General features: G+C 36.9%; 2 pseudogenes; one reads left to right on the plus strand and one right to left on the minus strand.

Annotated features, from left to right (window-relative positions):
* The first annotated feature begins 3,659 nt into the window (after positions 1–3,659).
* On the plus strand, positions 3,660–4,520 carry LOC107521539 (annotated as a pseudogene).
* Positions 4,521–12,452: 7,932 nt separating this feature from the next.
* Positions 12,453–12,571, minus strand: LOC118606174 (annotated as a pseudogene).
* Positions 12,572–18,196: the final 5,625 nt, after the last annotated feature.

Below are 18,196 nucleotides of genomic sequence, written 5' to 3' on the forward strand. Positions count from 1 at the left end.
TGATCCTCCTTGTTGTATTTATATACTTCGTTTGTAAATCTCTGGCCTCTGGTTATCATTAGGAATATGAAAAGGATAGTCGTATATATACAGTTGTCCATTTTCTTCTACGTGTGCCTCATCTCCACTCTCCTTTGCAAATTTGGATCTTTGAATCCTCCCCTTTTCAGTCATTGTTGTCTCAATTTGTCCTTGTGTATGCTGAACGTTCATTACTATTTTGCTATAGCAAATCTCTTCTTATTCTGTAAGCTTATAATGCCCTGTTCGTAGTAAGGGTTGCACTCCTCCGCTTTTATCAGCCTGCTAGTCACCTTACTCCTAATTGTGTGTGTGTGTGTATGTGTGTGTGTGTGTGTGTGTGTGGTTTTGTTTTAGGTGAGCTGACCTCTTTCAGAATTTCCTGTAGTGCAAGCCTTATAGTGGAGAATTCCCTCAATTTTTGTATGTCTGGAAAAGTCTTAATTTCTCCTTCATATCTAAAGGAGAGCTTAGCTGGATACATTATTCTAGTCTGGTAGTTCCTTTAACTTAATAGTTTAAATATATGATTCCATTTCTTTCTGGCTTGTAAGGTTTGCACTGAGAAGTCTGAGGATAATCTAATGGATTTTCCTTTATACGTTACCGTTTTCTTCTCCTTGGGTGCCCTGAGAATTGTCTTTGTCATTGGTTTTTGATAATTTTAATATAATATATCTTGGTGAAGGCCTTTTTGATTAGAGATAATTGGGTGTTCTGTTGACTTCTTGAAATCCAAGCTCCAGCTCATTCCTGTGGTAGCTCTTGTGCACAGATCTCATGCTCACATGTGCTGATGTGCAGTTTGGGTGTTTTTGTTGAGTTTTAGATGTTCAGCTTATTGTTGTTTCAAGGGGAGAGATCTGAGGCCATCTCCCACCCCACTATGTTTCTGACATCACTCAGTAAAGGCTTTTTTGAATTTCTTATATTCATAAAACTTCTCGGCAATATGAATTCTCTAATAAATAATAAAGACTGAATTAAGTCTAAATATCTTCCCACATTTCTTATATTAATCAAGCATCTCACCAGTATAAATTCTCTGATATTGAATAACTTATCTATACACAATAAAAGCTTTCCCACATTCCTTATGTTCATAAAGATTATCATTAGTATGATTTTTCTGGCTTGAAGAAAGAACTCGATTAAGTCTAAAGACCTTTTTACATTCTTTATATTCCTATGATTTCTCATCTGTATGAATTCTCTGATGTTGATGAACTTGTCCACACACAGTATAGACTGATCTTCACATCTTACATTAGTGAAATTTATCACCAGTATGAATTCTCTGGTTTGAAGAAAGAACTCAATCAGGTCTAAAGACCTTTCCATGCTCTTTATATTCCTATGATTTCTCACCTGTATGAATACTCTGATATGAATAAATTGTTCAAATACAATGAAGGCTTTATTGCATTTTTAATATTCATAAAGAACCTCACCAGTATGAATTCTCTAATATAAAGTAAGAACTGAATTAAGCCTAAACATTTTTCTACATTCATCAGGTTTTTCTTTGGTATAAATTCTTGATGTTAAGTGCCTTGTTCATATACAATAAAGGCTTTCCTACATTACTAATATTCACAAAGTTTCTCATCATCATAAGTTTTCAATATTAAGTAACTTGTCCATACACAATAAAGCCTTTCCTACTAACTACTAACATTCATAAAGTTTATCATCAGTATGAATTCTCTAGTTTTCAAAATGAACTCAATTAGCTCTAAAAACATTTCCATATTTTTATATTCACAGGAGTGCTCACCAGTGTGACTTTTCTGGGGTTCACTAAATTATCCACACAAATAATGACTTTCTCACAGTCCCAAATTCAGAAAATTTCTAAACAGTATGAATTCTCTATGGTGTTGTAGGGACTGAATTAAATTTAAACATTTTTTCACATTCCTTACATTCATTGTGTTTTTAACCAGTATGAGTTCTCTGATGTTTGATAAATTAATATCCATTATTGAGTCATTCCACATTCTTTATGACCACACCATTTCTAATTAGAACAAATTTTCTCTCAGTTGAAAAAGACCGGATTATTATGTTGTTTACACAGAGTTTCTGTCTATTATTAATTATGTATTATAAAATTAGAAAATGTCTAATTTTATTAGACAATGTGATTAGAAAATATGATCATTTTTATAGATAATAATTTGGGTAAAAAAATTCCTTTGAGATACCTGACACCTCTCAAGCATGCTCTCATGCTTTCACTTGTTTCTAAAATTAGAGGCCTTAAAGTTAAGTGTATTACTTCTTAATCCCTATTCTTAAATTCCTAGATTATGTATTTAGTGTCCAGTCTCCTTAATTCTTAGTCCAAAGGTTGTCGTGGCATTAGAATAAGCTCCAGAGCTAGACTGATACATCTCTAACAGCATTCTCAGAAAAACTAGTTTTATTAGCAAGCTAGTTTTGTGCAGCTTACTACTTACAACCTCCCAATAGTCTTGTAAGCATACAATTTCCCATATTAATATTCTGCAATTGTTGGATTCTGGCCCTGAACACTTATATTATTGTCAATCTATATAAATAAATTAAATCAACTATATAAATAAACTAAAAGATAAAAATCAAATTATGCAGAAAATATTTTGTATTGATTTTCTAGGGCTGCTGTATCAAATTACCAAAAATTTGATGGCTAAAACAAAAGAAATTAATTCTCTCACAGTTCTATGGCCAGATTATGACATCAAGGTGTTAGCAATGCTTCACTCCCTACAAGGCCTTTAGGGGAGAATCTGTTCCTTACCTCTTCCTTGTGGCTGTATTACTCCCTTCACTTGGGTCTCTCCACTTCACTCTGTTTTCTTCTGTCCCTTATAAGGACACTTGATATTGAACTTAGGATTTACCTGAATCCTAACTCAGGTTGTTCTCATCATAAGATTATTAATTTAATTACATCTTCAAAGACTCTTTCAAAATAAGGTAAAATTCAGAAGGGCTAAATATTTAGACATGGATATATGTTTAGTGGGGCTACCATTTGACCCACTATAGCATTCAATAAAGTTCAATACACAATTCTGACTTTAAAAACTCTTAGGAACAATTCTTTACTTGGAGAAATACATATTAAAAACCTACCATGAAAATTATACTTGGTACATAAATTTTACATGCATTCTCTTTAAGATTGAGAATAATATAAGGAAGCTAGCTATCACTTCTACTGTTTAACATGGTACTGAAGGTTCTAGTCATATTACCCAAAAAGAAAAAAAATGAAAGAAAAAGAAAGAGCTAAAACTATTATTTTTTGCTATTGATGTAATAATCTATCTAGAAAAATGAACATAAGCAAAAGACAAATTCTAAAACTAATAAGATATATCAGCAAGTTTTCTATAATGAAGATCAACTTTAAAATATTAATAGTATTTTACTACATTATCAGTAAGTAGAAAACATTAAAAATATATCATTTACAATATCAAAAAAAGCTATAAAGCATATAGGAATTAACTAAGACTATACGAGATCTCAATGAAGAAAAATATAATTCATTTTTAAAGTATAGAGAAGATTATAAATACAGAAACGTTCTGTGCTCAGGTGCCACTAATTAATAGAACAATCTCCCCTCTTTTCCATCTTGCATGATGGAAGGTGAAAAAGCTGAGAAGCTGGACGCTAAGGAGAAGAAGCCTGAAGCCAAGAAGGCTGATGCTGGTGGCAAGGTTAAGAAGGGTAACCCCAAGGCCAAAACACCTAAGAATGGGAAACCACACTGCAGCTGGAACCCTGTCCTGGTAAGAGAAATTGGCAGTTATTCCTAATTGGCCATATATTCCAGAAAAGCCATGTATAAGAGGAAGTATTCAGTAGCTAAATCCAGGATTGAAAAGAAAAGAAGGAAAAAGTTCTCCCTAGTGTCACAAAACCAGTTGGTGGCAACAAGAATGGTGGCACCTGAGTGGTTAAACTTGACAAAATGTTTATTATCCTACCAAAGATGTGCCTCAAAAGCTGTTGAGCCATGGCAAGAAATCCTTCAGTTAGCATTCAAGAAAACTTCGGGCTAGCATCACCCCTGGGAACATTCTGATCATCCTCACTGGGCATCACAGATGCAAGAGGGTGGTTTTCCTGAAGCAGCTAAGCAGTGGCTTGCTACCTATAACTGGATATCTGTCCTGCAATTGAGTTCCTCTGTGAAAAGCACACCAGAAATTTGTCATCGCCACCTCCACCAAAATTGATATCAGAGGTGTGAAAATCCCAAAACATCTCACTGATGCTTACTTCAAGAAGAAGAAGCTGCCCAAGCCCAGATGCCAAGAGAGTGAGATCTTCGACAAACAGAAAGAGAAATACAAGATTACAGAGCAACACAAGGTCGATCAGAAAGCTGTGGACTCACAAATTCTGCCAAAAAATCAAAGCTGTTCCTCAGCTCCAGGTCTACTTCCGCTCTGTTTGTTCTCGCAAATGAGTTTTATCCTCACAAACTGGTGTTCTAAGTTTATGATGAAGAACCTAATTAAATGCCTGATCTGTTGAAAGAAAGAGAGAGAGAGAGAGAGAGAGAGAGAGAGAGAGAAAGATGGAGGGAGGGAGAGGGAGGGAGGGAGGGAGGAAGGGAGGGAGGGAGAGAGGAAGGAAAGAAGGAAGAAAGAAATCTCACAAAATAATCCATAAATTAAAAATCATTGATATCAAAATTCCAGTTGGATTTTCTAAGGCAACTAGATAATCTTAATCTAAAATTTAATGGAAGAAAAAGATCAATGAATTTTAAATCAACCCAAATATATGAAAATTGGCTTGTGTAATTATGGAAGCTGAGAAGTCGTAATATTTGCAGCCTGAAGACCTGAGAACCAGGAGAGCTGCTGATGATGTGGATTCCAGCCTGACTCTGAAGGTAGAAAAAAATTAATATTATCAAAGATTGGATTAAACATGGTGGCATGAGCAAAATTCCCAGATCTCTTGCCTTGAAACAACTATGAGCTGAACACCTAAAACTCAACAAAAAACACCCAAACTGCACACGAGCACATCTGAGCATGGGATCTGCACATAAGAACTACCACAGGTCAGAACCCCGGGTGCTAGGCAGTGAACTGGGAGAAATAAAGAAGCTGCCTCTTGCAGCCTCAGGAGCTCCCTGAAGGAAGAGGAGGGAAGAAGGTGCAGCGACTTCCCTGAATAGCCCTGCCTGGGAGTGTTGTGAGCTCCACGTGGCCATAGGCAGGGCACAGTCATCAAGGCAGAAAGCAGAGAAGTGAGATGACAGAGAAACAACAGTTGATTTTTACTGGCCACGGTTGCAAAACCGAGGCTGAGCCACAGCTCCCAGCCACCAACACAAAGGCCCCTCCCTCCACACTCTAAGAGACTGAATGCCAGGAATCCAAGGGGAATCTGAGCAAACGCTACCGAAACTGTCACTAACACTGACAGGAACTGAGACTGAAGGTAAAAAGCATGATTAAACATCTATAAGGGAAAAAAAGACATTATTAACACTTTATATAAAGCAGATACCCAAGAGGCTTAGACACTACCTACTAGAAACCAAAAGGAAAACACCTTATTTGGAACAGAGTACAGACCATTATACAATAAACATTCTTTCTGGGGTGGAGGGAAAGCGGAACACAATTTCATTAATGCCCAGGCAGAGATTAGTCCATTAAACACCATGAACAACCAAGGTGACAAGGAAGCTCAGAAAGAAAGAGAAAAATCTCCATAAAATAAGCTTACAGACATAGAAACATGCAACTTAAATGACAGAGAATTCAAGATGGTACTTCTGAAAAAACTCAGTGAGGTCCGAAATGAATCATATCAACATTTTCAGGAATTGAAAAAACAACTAGATGAGCAAAATGAGTTCTTTAGCAAAGAGATTGAAACCCTCAAAAAGTACCAAATAGACCTTCCGGAGATAAAGAGTACACTGCAAAAGATGAAAAATGAAATAACAAGCTTGGGAAACAGAGTCAACCAAATGGAGGAAAGGATAGGTGATATTGAAGACAGAAATCTAGAAGGAAGAAGAGAGAAACCAAAGAATGAAAAATAATTAAAGAGAAATACAAGAACTATCTCATACCATCAGGAGATGAAACAAGAATAATGGGCATAATTGAAGGCGAGGAAAAGAAAAAGAGATTAGAAGGCATTTTCAGACAAAGAATTGACGAGAATTTCCCAAATCTAAGGAATGAGTTGGAGCTTGGATTTCAAGAAGTCAACAGAACACCCAATTATCTCTAATCAAAAAGGCCTTCACCAAGATATATTATATTAAAATTATCAAAAACCAATGACAAAGACAATTCTCAGGGCACCCAAGGAGAAGAAAACGGTAACGTATAAAGGAAAATCCATTAGATTATCCTCAGACTTCTCAGTGCAAACCTTACAAGCCAGAAAGAAATGGAATCATATATTTAAACTATTAAGTTAAAGGAACTACCAGACTAGAATAATGTATCCAGCTAAGCTCTCCTTTAGATATGAAGGAGAAATTAAGACTTTTCCAGACATACAAAAATTGAGGGAATTCTCCACTATAAGGCTTGCACTACAGGAAATTCTGAAAGAGGTCAGCTCACCTAAAACAAAACCACACACACACACACACATACACACACACACACAATTAGGAGTAAGGTGACTAGCAGGCTGATAAAAGCGGAGGAGTGCAACCCTTACTACGAACAGGGCATTATAAGCTTACAGAATAAGAAGAGATTTGCTATAGCAAAATAGTAATGAACGTTCAGCATACACAAGGACAAATTGAGACAACAATGACTGAAAAGGGGAGGATTCAAAGATCCAAATTTGCAAAGGAGAGTGGAGATGAGGCACACGTAGAAGAAAATGGACAATTGTATATATACGACTATCCTTTTCATATTCCTAATGATAACCAGAGGCCAGAGATTTACAAACGAAGTATATAAATACAACAAGGAGGATCAGAGGGAAAACCCACAAAACCCAACCAAAATAAAGAAAACAACAACACAAGGACAAGGATGCAATAGAAACACCGAGCGACCAGAAAGCAAAAGATAAAATGGCTATAAGACCTCATATTTCAATAACCACCCTACGTGTAAATGGACTGAACTCACCAGTAAAAAGGCACAGAGTTTCATATTGGATCAAAAAAACAAAACCCAACTATATGCTGCCTCCAGAGACACATCTCAGCTCCATAAACAAATATAGACTAAAAGTGAAAGGGTGGAGAACATTGCTTGGCTAATTCTCTCACCTACTTCAAGTCTTTAATTAAATTTAACTTCCTTATGGAACCTAACATGATTACACAATTTAGCTGTTTAATATTTCAAATATATCTCCCATTCCTCACAGATTTTTTTATCCTTTCTTTGACCAAAGCACATATTATCTTCATCTTATTAAATATACTTCACTTATTATTTTATTTGTCATTTGCCTCTCTTTCACATAATATAAATTCCTCAAGCATTGGGCTTTTTGTCCATTCTGTTCAGTGATATACCCATTGCCTAAAAGAATGCCTAGTACATAATAGATGCTAAATACACATCTGTTGATGAAAAAAGTTATTATAATAAAATTTATATATTAGTTTTGGCCTGAGGTTTAAAAGAAAGTGAACCAAGAATGACTCACCAATTCGTTGCTTCAGCAACAAAGACAATGAAGTTGCCTTCAATTCAAATAGGCAAGACTGTGAGAAGAGTAGATTTGTGGGAGAAAAATCAAATATGTAATCCAGGCATATTAAGTTATATATGTATATCAGTCATTGTTAGTGGAACTGTCTAGTATGCAGTTGGATGTATGAATCTTCACTTTGAGAGAAGTATATAGACTGGACTTATAAATTTTGGAATTGTTGGCCTATAAATACCATTTAAAATCACGAGACTAAATGATACTGCCAAAGGAATGAGTGTAGATAAAGTAGAGAATAAGGCTAAGGACTGAGTCCTGGAACACACAATAATGAAGGATTTTGTTCAATAAAGAAATAATGGCAAAGTAAACAGACAACAGTTAAAGAGAAAATAATTGCAATTTCTGGAAAAAGAACAAGGAACTAACATCTGGAAAATAAAGGAGAGCAAAAACAACAACAAACAAACAAACAAACCGACAGTGCTAATGCAGACAAATGACCAAAGTGGAAAATAAAAATAAAATGCAATATAAAAGGTGATCTCAAGTTAATCCTAATTATTACTTATTAATAATCACAAACATGAACATTAAATTATATAATACTTTATATCTACCAGAATGCCAAAAATATTAAAGCTAGTAATTCCCAATGCAGGAAAGAATATAAAGATAAAAGAAACCTCATGGATTGCTTTTGGGAGTGAAGTCTGATGCAGCCATTCTGAAGACCAACCAGATATACTTAATCAAATTAAGTAAAATACTCCATAAACAAGTTTCATTCCAATGTTGTATCCAAAAGAAATTCTTATATAGGTGCATACAGAGATGCAAGTATCAGGATGTTAATTTCTGCATTTTGTCAAAGAATATTCTCAAAATGTTAAAAACATAATTCTCATACACATAGTGAGCTGGTCAACTTTATTTACATTATTGATAACAGAACAAGCAAGATGACAAAGATGGTCCAAGATAATATGATAAATGTGAATTTTATAATCAGGGGACAGGATGAATGCTAAAATAAGATTGCTGAATTAAATTCCAAACTGATTAATATCCAGCAGGACAACAAAACTTTGGTAGTTAATTGTTCTACTTGACAGATAGGAAGTTATCATAATAATTAGTGTTACAGAACTAAAAAAATTCTGGACCCTTATCAGCTATGCAAACTAGGTTATATCCCTGTCCAAAATCAAATGATCCTTAAAGAGACTTGTAAAAAATGCCCTGAACTTATTTTGAAATGGGATGCAGTTATCTTTTTGCTTCATTTCCATGTTTTGTATTTTTCTCTTAATCCATCTGTGTGATTATGGATAATTCTGAAATATTATTCTTTGTCATTAAAAGGCTGTCTTATGCAGGTTTTGTTGTGGTGATGGTTTGACTAGATGAAATAAAGGGTATTTATTAACACACATAAGCCTCTTTATATGGTCAGGAAATCTAGAGCCATACAGTGCTTAGTAACTACTAGGTTCAGAGAATTATCAGCAGTCAGGAGGATATTATGTAAGAAATCTAAGATTGCATTTTTCTTCTTCTTCTTCTTTTCTTACAGCAAAGTTTAGTTTAACATAAGAATTTGTATAATGATTTTTTAAACTCTGTGGCCTTAGTAGCCTAAGATTGTATTTTCAATAGTATCTTTCTTTCAGACATGTTGTCATTACTCTTGTTTGCTCATCTATTACAATGTTAGAAAACCAAAATCAAGATACTCATCTCAATCAGGTTTTTGTCTTCAGCACCCATAAATGTGAGTGAAATCTTCATTCTTCTAGGTTTCCAAAATTTACTAGAATTACTGGCCTGCCAGTAAGTAGCATTCCTTATTCTTTGTAAGGCTAGGATCAGTAAGCCCAAAAGAATAGACACCAGACTAGATTCTTAGATGAGCATCTTAGGGACTGGTTCCATGTACGAACTGCAACTCATGTTTCTTGATGATGGGATTCTCATACCTAATAAAATTAAATCTGTTCTCAAATATGACACTTGTGGTCTTGGTTACACAAATGATTTGTCAAGTTATTGGACAATTTCAATTTGCCCAATTAAAAAATTATACTAATTTTTAACAAGAAAGATTCTTATGGAACCTATTGCATAAAAATTAAAAGTTCTAGTTCCAGGAAAAGTGGAGTAACCACACTCCACCCCATGTAGTTGCATTCTCCTACTGAATGCAATTGTAAATGCTAGACAGAATGCATGCAGCAGCTATCTGAGATCTCTGAAAAGTTAATTTAGCAATCAGATTTGTGAAGGAGACCAAAATTTGAAGGTCTACTAAACCATCATTGCTTTCCTCTTCTGATACTGCTCAGCCTGGACTCAAAGGGAGCCTGAAACCCTATGTACACCAGCTGAAGACAGAATTCTAATAGAATTCTGTCTTGTAACCAGAAAGACGAGTGCTAGAGCTCAGATGTAGTGAGGAGGGGTCTCTCTTTTTCTTTTTTCCCTTCTTTCCTGCTCAATCCCCAGGTACCAGGCAGGTGCCCAAAACTCTGAAGAAAGGGACTCTCTCCCTCTGACCAGAGGATTTGTGATTCTAAAAACCTTGAAAAAATTTCTGTTGCTTCTAAAGTATATATCTGTCATCTGTCTACTTGTTCCTGAAATGTAGACACCATCATGGGAAGCTTGTGGCAGAGAAGGGAGACTGAATTCTCAGCCTCAAAGACCAGAAACATAGGCCCCAGGTAGTCATGGAGAACAACAGAGATTAGAAGAGTGATCCCACAAAGTTGTGTACAAACACATGGGCTCACCAACAAGATGTGTGGATCTCACTCTAAGAAGAATGCCACATGCTTTAAGAGCTGAAATACTGAATAGACCTCTGCCCAGGTCCAAGGCTGACCACTGGGGGCACATCTGGAGGCCTGATGCAAATAGCATTGCAATCACTTGGAAAATGGAACTGACTTTAGAACCCCAGTCAGCAGAAGACAGTTTAAAACTTGAGGCTTAAATCTAACCTGGTCAATCACCTGCTAAAACAAAACAAGACAAAAACCCACAACATTCTTCGTATGATATAAACGAGACCAAGAATCTCATAGCATAATGTTCAAAATGTCTAGGGTAGAATACAGAATTATATGGCATATGAGAAACCAAAAAAAAATTCTCAAATCACAAGTGAAAATTCAATCAATAGACATCAATTCCGAGATGGCTCAGATGTTGGAATTATCAGACAAATATATTAAACAGAAATTATAACTGGGCTCTAGATTTTAAGAGTGAACAGTCTTGTAATGATGGAAAACTTCAGCAGCTAAATAGAAGATACATAGAAGGACCAAATGCAAACAGTAGAACTAAAATATAATAACCAAGATAAAGTCACTAGATATTATAGGCTCAACAGCAGAATGGATATGGCAGAGAAAAAAAAGCCAATGAACTTGAAGATAGACCAAGAGAAATAATCCAATCTGAGCAAGAGAGAAGAAAAGATAGGGAAAAAAGGGACAAAAATTCAGAGACCTGAAGGAAGGTCTAACATTTATGTCATTAATGTCCCGGAAGAAAAGAAAAAAACATGAAGCAAAAAAAATATTTGAAGAATTTATGGCTGAAAACTTCTCAATTTTGGCAAAAGACATAAACTTAAATCAAGAGAACTAGTAAACTCCAAACAGGATAAAATCAAAGAAATACATTCCTAGACACATCATGCACAAAACTACTGAAAACTAAAGACAAACACAAACAAAAAACCTAAAAGCCATCATAGAAAACAATGCATTTTATATAGGTGAACTATGGATTTCTCATCAGAAACATTAGAGGACAGGAGAAATGGATCATTTATAAAAAGCTATAAGAACTATAAACCCAGAATTCAGTAATCCAACAAAAATATTCTTCAGGAAGGAAGGTAAAACAAAAACATTTCAGATGAAGAAAAAATAAGAGAATTAATTTCCAGTAGACCTACTCTAAAAGAAACACTGAAGAAATTTCAGATGAAAGGAAATTATATGGAGAGAAATTTGGAACATTAAAAGTAAAGTAAAAGAAGAGGTAAATATCTAGGTAAATCTAATAGGTTGCTACTCTCCACTGAAGTTCCAGAGATTGTATGATGGTTGAAAGCACAAATTAATTTTTCTGCCTCTTTTTTAAATATTTCAATTATTTAAATTATATCTCCTGCTTGAAAGTAAAAAAACAAAGATACAGTAATATATAGAGCAAAACTTTATCCTTTCTCAATTTCTACTTCCTTCTCCATAGTTAACCACTGGTAACATTTTAACCTTTATCCTTTTAGAAATTTTTTTTATCCAACTACATACAAAAGTGGATGGGTGTACAACCACATTATACAATACTATTATTATTTTCTTAGTTTCTTTGTTGGTTTGTAGAATATTCATAGAAGTTTTTACTTATCAGTAGTACTTGGAAATCTCTTCATGTCAGTACATTCTTGCATTTTCATGAATGCACTATAAGTCACACTATAAGTTCAACATAATTAATTTAGTGAATAGTTATGTTGTGTCCAGTCTTTCGTTATTAAAAAAGTTGCAATAAAAATTATTATACATATTTGTACATGTGTGCAGTATGATTTTAGGATGAATTCTTAGGATTGGAATTACTGGATAGAGAGTTTGCAGATTTGAATTTTTTTTTTTTTTAGGTGAGGCAACCCTTGGATGACCTCATAGATTGCAAAGACCTTGTGAGCTTACAATCTCTTTTATTATTTTTATTTTTTACAACTACAGCTCCTGGTCTTCCTAGGTGGTCTCCCATCCAAGTACTAACCAGGCCCAATCTTGCTTAGCTTCTGAGATCAGATAGGATCGGGCTTGTTCAGGGTAGCATGGCCATAGACAAATTTGAATTTTTTGATAACTCTGCCAAAATGCCCTCCAAATAACTTGTAACAAATTTATTTAAATTTTCACTAAGCGAGCAAAAAAACTTAGATATTATTTTTTAATGATTTTCTAATTACTAGTGATGCCGAGTATCCTTTATATATTCACTAGTCAATTTTAATTGCTCTATGAATTTGGTTCCCAGTCAAGAGTTATTTATTGAACAGCCATTGTTTGCCCAGCACTCTTTTAGACCCTGAATATACAGAAATGAACAAAACAGACATAAATCCATGTTGGCTTTTGTTTGTTTGTTTGTTTGTTTGTTTGTTGCTTACATTCTAGGATTAATATCCTCTGTTCATTTTTTGCTGGACTGCTTGTTTTTATCTTATTTATTTCTGGGAAGTGTTAATATACTTATCATAAATTCTCCATATTTAGAAATAATTCCCAAGGTAATTAAAATGTTATTTATGTAGTCAAAGAAACCAAACAATGGTGTAGGCAAATGTGGAAATTTCCCTGAATTTTTATCATATTCACCATATAATAAATCTGTTTCCAACCAAGGCCATCTAAGATACAAGATCACTTTCTGCCATTGAGATATTGCCTTGGAAAATCTGAACTGCTCATGCCTTACCATGCTGTGCTTATTCAGTATGCACTCTCTGAGGGAGATTCAGGGAATGCTGTCTTTGTGATTGCCCTGAACCTCCAAGCCTTGAGCTTCTCCAATGGCTCATTATCCTCACCTTCTATCTTCTCACCTCCTCCTCAATGAATAGTTCCCAAGGCCCTTAGATTAGGATACATGTATTTTTAAAAGGAGAAATGGGGTCCACTGTAATTTTTGGTGGTCAATTATTTGTAAACAAGATTGGATCCTCCCAATTTGCAGAGTAGTTTTTCTGGCCCTACCTGGCCTGTGGCAGCAGTGACCTGAGGAGAGTCCCTGGTAGATAGAGAATATCTTGCTACTCAAAGTGTGGCTCTCAGACCAGCCAACTTGGCTTCACCAGGGAGCTTGTTACAAATGCAGAATCTTGGACCCACCCAGACCTAATTAATCTGAATCTTCATTTTAAGAAGATTTTCAAATGAATCATTTTTCCATTAAAGTTTGAGAAGTACTGTGTAATGGTAAAAAGCAAAGACTCTTGAACCAGCTGGGCTCCCCTATTCACTTGCTTGTTTAACCCTGGGAAATTTTGTTTTCTGTACCTCTATCTCCCTTTCTACAAAATGGGACTAATAATAATACTACATGTATACTATAGGTTTATTTGAGTTAATATGCACATTAAGAACAATGTCTGTCACTTAATAAGCCCTATAATTGTTAAGTTTTGTTAATATTAACTGTTTCCAGAGCTCTGCCAACCTGACTCCATCCATTCAACAAGTCTTCCTGAGCTTTGCCTAGAGGGAGCTAGAGTTAACAATAAATTCTAAAGAGTCAGTCTCAATCCAAGTGTCAGATTTCTACAGCCTTAGACTTGAGACCTCTTACCTCAGTTCCTTTCCCCAAAAGGTTTCTGTCTTACTTCTTTAGGTAAGTACTACGCAGAAATCTTTGCCTTTTCAGACCCACTTAATATCCACCCATAATGTTACTCTGGGTCCTCTAAGAAGCATACATCAAGATAAAATTGAATGTACAAGTGATTTTAGAGAAAATGTCTATGAGAGAAAATAGAGAGCCAGGAGAGTCTGGAAGGAAAGCTATGAGAACACAATGCAACTCTGACCTCAGTGAAGGAGGAGAAGGAACATTGGGTGGAAATATCCAGTATTCCCCAGCTCTCTAAAGAAGGTTCATCAGAGTGGTGAAGGAATCCTCAAACCAAAGTCAACCACAGAGGAGCCCCATGTCTCCCAGATATGTACTTCCTTTAGTATCCTTGCTTAGCTCAATCTTTGGCTGATAACACGACCTGTGAGAAGCATGGCTTCTGCCTGCAAACTTGGTGATGGATTTCAGAGCACAGGAGCTAGAGCCCTTGGCCAATTATTCTTCTTGTATTTAGAGATCCAAGAGCATATTCTCATGTCAGTCACAACTTCTAACTTATTCTCTTTGAGGAAATAGTAAAAGTTACCCCTCCCCCAGGTTTGGAACAGTTAGATAGGACAAGGGTCTCAAGGTCTGGGTGGTTCTTACTAAATGCTATTCTTCTTAATGTTAAAATGTGGCATAGTATTTTGCAGATGCAGCTATAACCAGATGAGCCTGAGTGGAACCCGAATGGATAACTTTAGCCAACTACAAAGAAGAAATCATCACATAATTAACCAAATAGTGTATATAAGCAATGGCTAAGCCTCCCCTCACAGAGGCAAAGCTTTGGGTATGAATCCCCTGTCTCATTTACTTGCTGAAAAATAAATAAAACTACATAACAATAACCACATCTCAGTTTTGAATAGTGAACCCCTTGAGTTCAGTAACAGAACCACCTCATGAAAAAGTTGTATAGTCTTATGATCAGATTTTTTCAGAGGAAGGAGCCAAGACTGAACCAAAAGTTCCTGTGATTCTAGCCTCTAATAAAGGAGTAAGGAGAGGCATCACTGCCCTGGCCATTCATAGATCCAGCAATGACATTCTCACTGGAGTTTGGAGAGAAATTGCAGCAGGGGCACTCTATGCCTTCAGCATTGTTCTATTTCAATGTCTATGTTGTGTAAGCCCAAATGATGGGTTCCAGGGAATCACAGAGAGTAAAAGAAAACAGACACATACACTGCAGATCCCTCTTTACATTGTGTAGATTATATAAAAAAAAGTAACTTTCCAAATTCCTTATTTGAAACAAATATAAAAAGACAACAAAATAGCACCAACGAAGAGATGTCTTCTTTCTTCAACATCTACAAAGCTTAAAATCCTTCATGACCATCCTAATAGTTGAACAAACCAAAAACCAACTCTTAGATCTATCAGAGAATTGAGGTCACAGGGCAAGCTGTTAGTCCAGAAACTAGAGAGAGAGGTAAATACAGAGAATCACAGTTTGTCTGGAGCATAAGTCCCCTGCTGGAGCCAGGAGCTTTAGGAATATTTAAATCCTAATTGACAAATTGCTGGAGTTCAATGTGCACAGATTGAGAGTTAAAAATTCTGGGACCCCAGTCTTAGGGGAACCCCCATACTTACCTGAGTTTTACCTCCAGGAAAATCCCATCATGTTGCCAACAGGAGTGGGAAAAGTAACCATTTAGAAATATACCCAGATGGTTCTGTTCTCTTTAACAAAGCTCTACCCTTAAAAGAAATTATTTTATTAAAGCCCAACCAATGGGGAGGAAGAAAAATACCCAATTCCAGCTCCTAGCCTTTGACATGGAGGAAAGGAAATACCCAAATCCAGCTCCTCTAGCATCCTTGTCTCACCTAAGAGAGGGAAAAGTGGTATCACCAAGGCGACAGAGTAGGAGACTCCAGCCTCCATCCCTCCACAAAAATCAACAATTAGACAGCTATCCATGTACAAAAAAGCTCTGGAAGAGCTCTGGAGCTCTTCAGCAACAGAGAAAAAATAAAAATAAAAAATAACCGCACAAAAAGGGAAGGAAGAGTAGCTTCATTTTGCCTGAATCATCACATTCTCCAATCAGGATTGCTCATCACCAAGAGGAAACTCCCCAGCTATGAAAGGAAGAATGAGGTGAGTGACCAGTTTCCCCATACTTTGGACACTGAATGAAAGAATCACTGCAGTTTGCCCAACCCAGAAACCCACAAAGCTGAAAAGCTGAGATGTAAAGAGAGTTCAGAACAAGGAAGAAAAGCAGGAGCTACCAATATCAGGCATGTAGTGGGAGTGACCATGGTTCCTAGTGACCTGCTCTGCAGACAACCCCAACTGCTTTCACTCCTGAAAAAACCAACAGCTAGCATAAATACCCTAAAAATCCCTGCAAATTTCACTAGTGCATCCCCCACAGGTATTCATATTCACTGACTCCAGCTGCCTGAGTCTTGGGAGCCACACTGGCAACTATCCCGGGTCTCTGCAGTTGTGCAAGTGAAAGCCACCAGTCCACACCCCTAAAACTGACCCCCACCACCGTGTGCACCAGCTGGGCACTTGTCCACTACTGGCCTGACCCCCTTCACCAGCCTCCATTGCCATGTGCACACCCATAGCAAGATATTACAACTACAGAAGTGCATAGAGCCAAGGCCCCCACAGCTGCTTGTGGGCCTGGATTCAGCCTCGGCTCCTGTCATTGGTCTTCACAATAGAGTTCACCTGCAATTAGTCCCTCTAGCTATCTACCTCCATGTCCCCATCACTGGCCTCCACTGCCATGTGTACACCCATGGGGAGACTGTGCAGCCACAGGAGTGCTTGCCAACAACCTGGGCCCCTGCAGGTACTTGTGGGCCTAGCCCTGTCTGTTGTCACTGGCCTACACAACTGTGCTCACCCGCAGCTTGCCTCTCCAGCTGTGAACCTACATGTCCCTGGCCTGACTCTGAACATTGGGTTTCACTGCTTATGCCTGTGGCAAGAACAAATAGCCATTGTCCTGTACACTGACAGCCAGGACCCCACAGCTGTCAGTGTGCCCACCGTTGGCCCCAGTCCTTGCTCTTTGCCCTGGCCTCCACCACTACGTGTATGTCTGCAACTGGCCCCTGCTACTACACAGGCATCTAGAGCTGGCCCTACAGTGAAATGTGTGCACACCAGCAGCTCCAGCCAACAATGATGCCTGCCCTGGATCCTAGCTGCTGGACTGGGAGGCACCACTGACAACCCCAATAGCCCTTGCAGTCTCTGAAGACCACTGCACACACAGTGTTTTATCAAAAACCACGCAGTTGTTGATGCTATGGGCTCAAGCTGCCTAAGACAGAATCATGGGCATGCACTCCCAGACACTGAGCCACCACATGCTTCTGTACTCTGCGCCACTAAACCCAGGACCACAGCATGCTCCAGCTTGTGAAGATCATTCCTTACTGAAGCAGGTCCATAAGGTATGGAAGATGTGACTGCTTCTTCAAGTGTGCAGACATCTACACAAAGCTACAGAAATAATGAAGAATCAGAGAAATATAATTGCAACAAAGAAACACCATCAACTTCCAGCAACTGACCCCAAAGATATGAACATACAGTAATTCTTTGACGAAGAATTCACAATAAATGCTGGCAAGGATGTGAAGAAAAGGGAACTCTGGGGCACTGCTGATAGGAATGTAAGTTGTTTGTATAGCCACTATGGAAAACAGTAGGGAGGTTTCTCAAAAAATTAAAAATAGAAGTCTCATATTATCCAGCACTCCCACTTCTGGGTATATTTCTGAAGAAGATGAAATCACCATCTAAAAGAGATACCTGTATGACCATGTTCATTGTGGTATTATTCACAATAGTCAAGACATAGAAACCACCTAAACATCAATAGATGACTATATATATATATATATATATATATATATATATATATATATAAATCAGTCATAAAAAAGGGAAATCCTGCCATTTGCAACAACACGGGCAGACCTTGAGGGCATTATGCTAAGCAAAATAAAACAGTCAGACAGATAAAGACAAATATTGCATAGTCTCTCTTATAAGTGGAATCTAAAAACATCAAACTCATAGAAACAGAAAGTA

The sequence above is a fragment of the Rousettus aegyptiacus genome, unplaced genomic scaffold (genome assembly GCF_014176215.1).
Source record: "Rousettus aegyptiacus isolate mRouAeg1 unplaced genomic scaffold, mRouAeg1.p scaffold_m13_p_7, whole genome shotgun sequence".
Classification (NCBI taxonomy): Eukaryota; Metazoa; Chordata; class Mammalia; order Chiroptera; family Pteropodidae; genus Rousettus; species Rousettus aegyptiacus.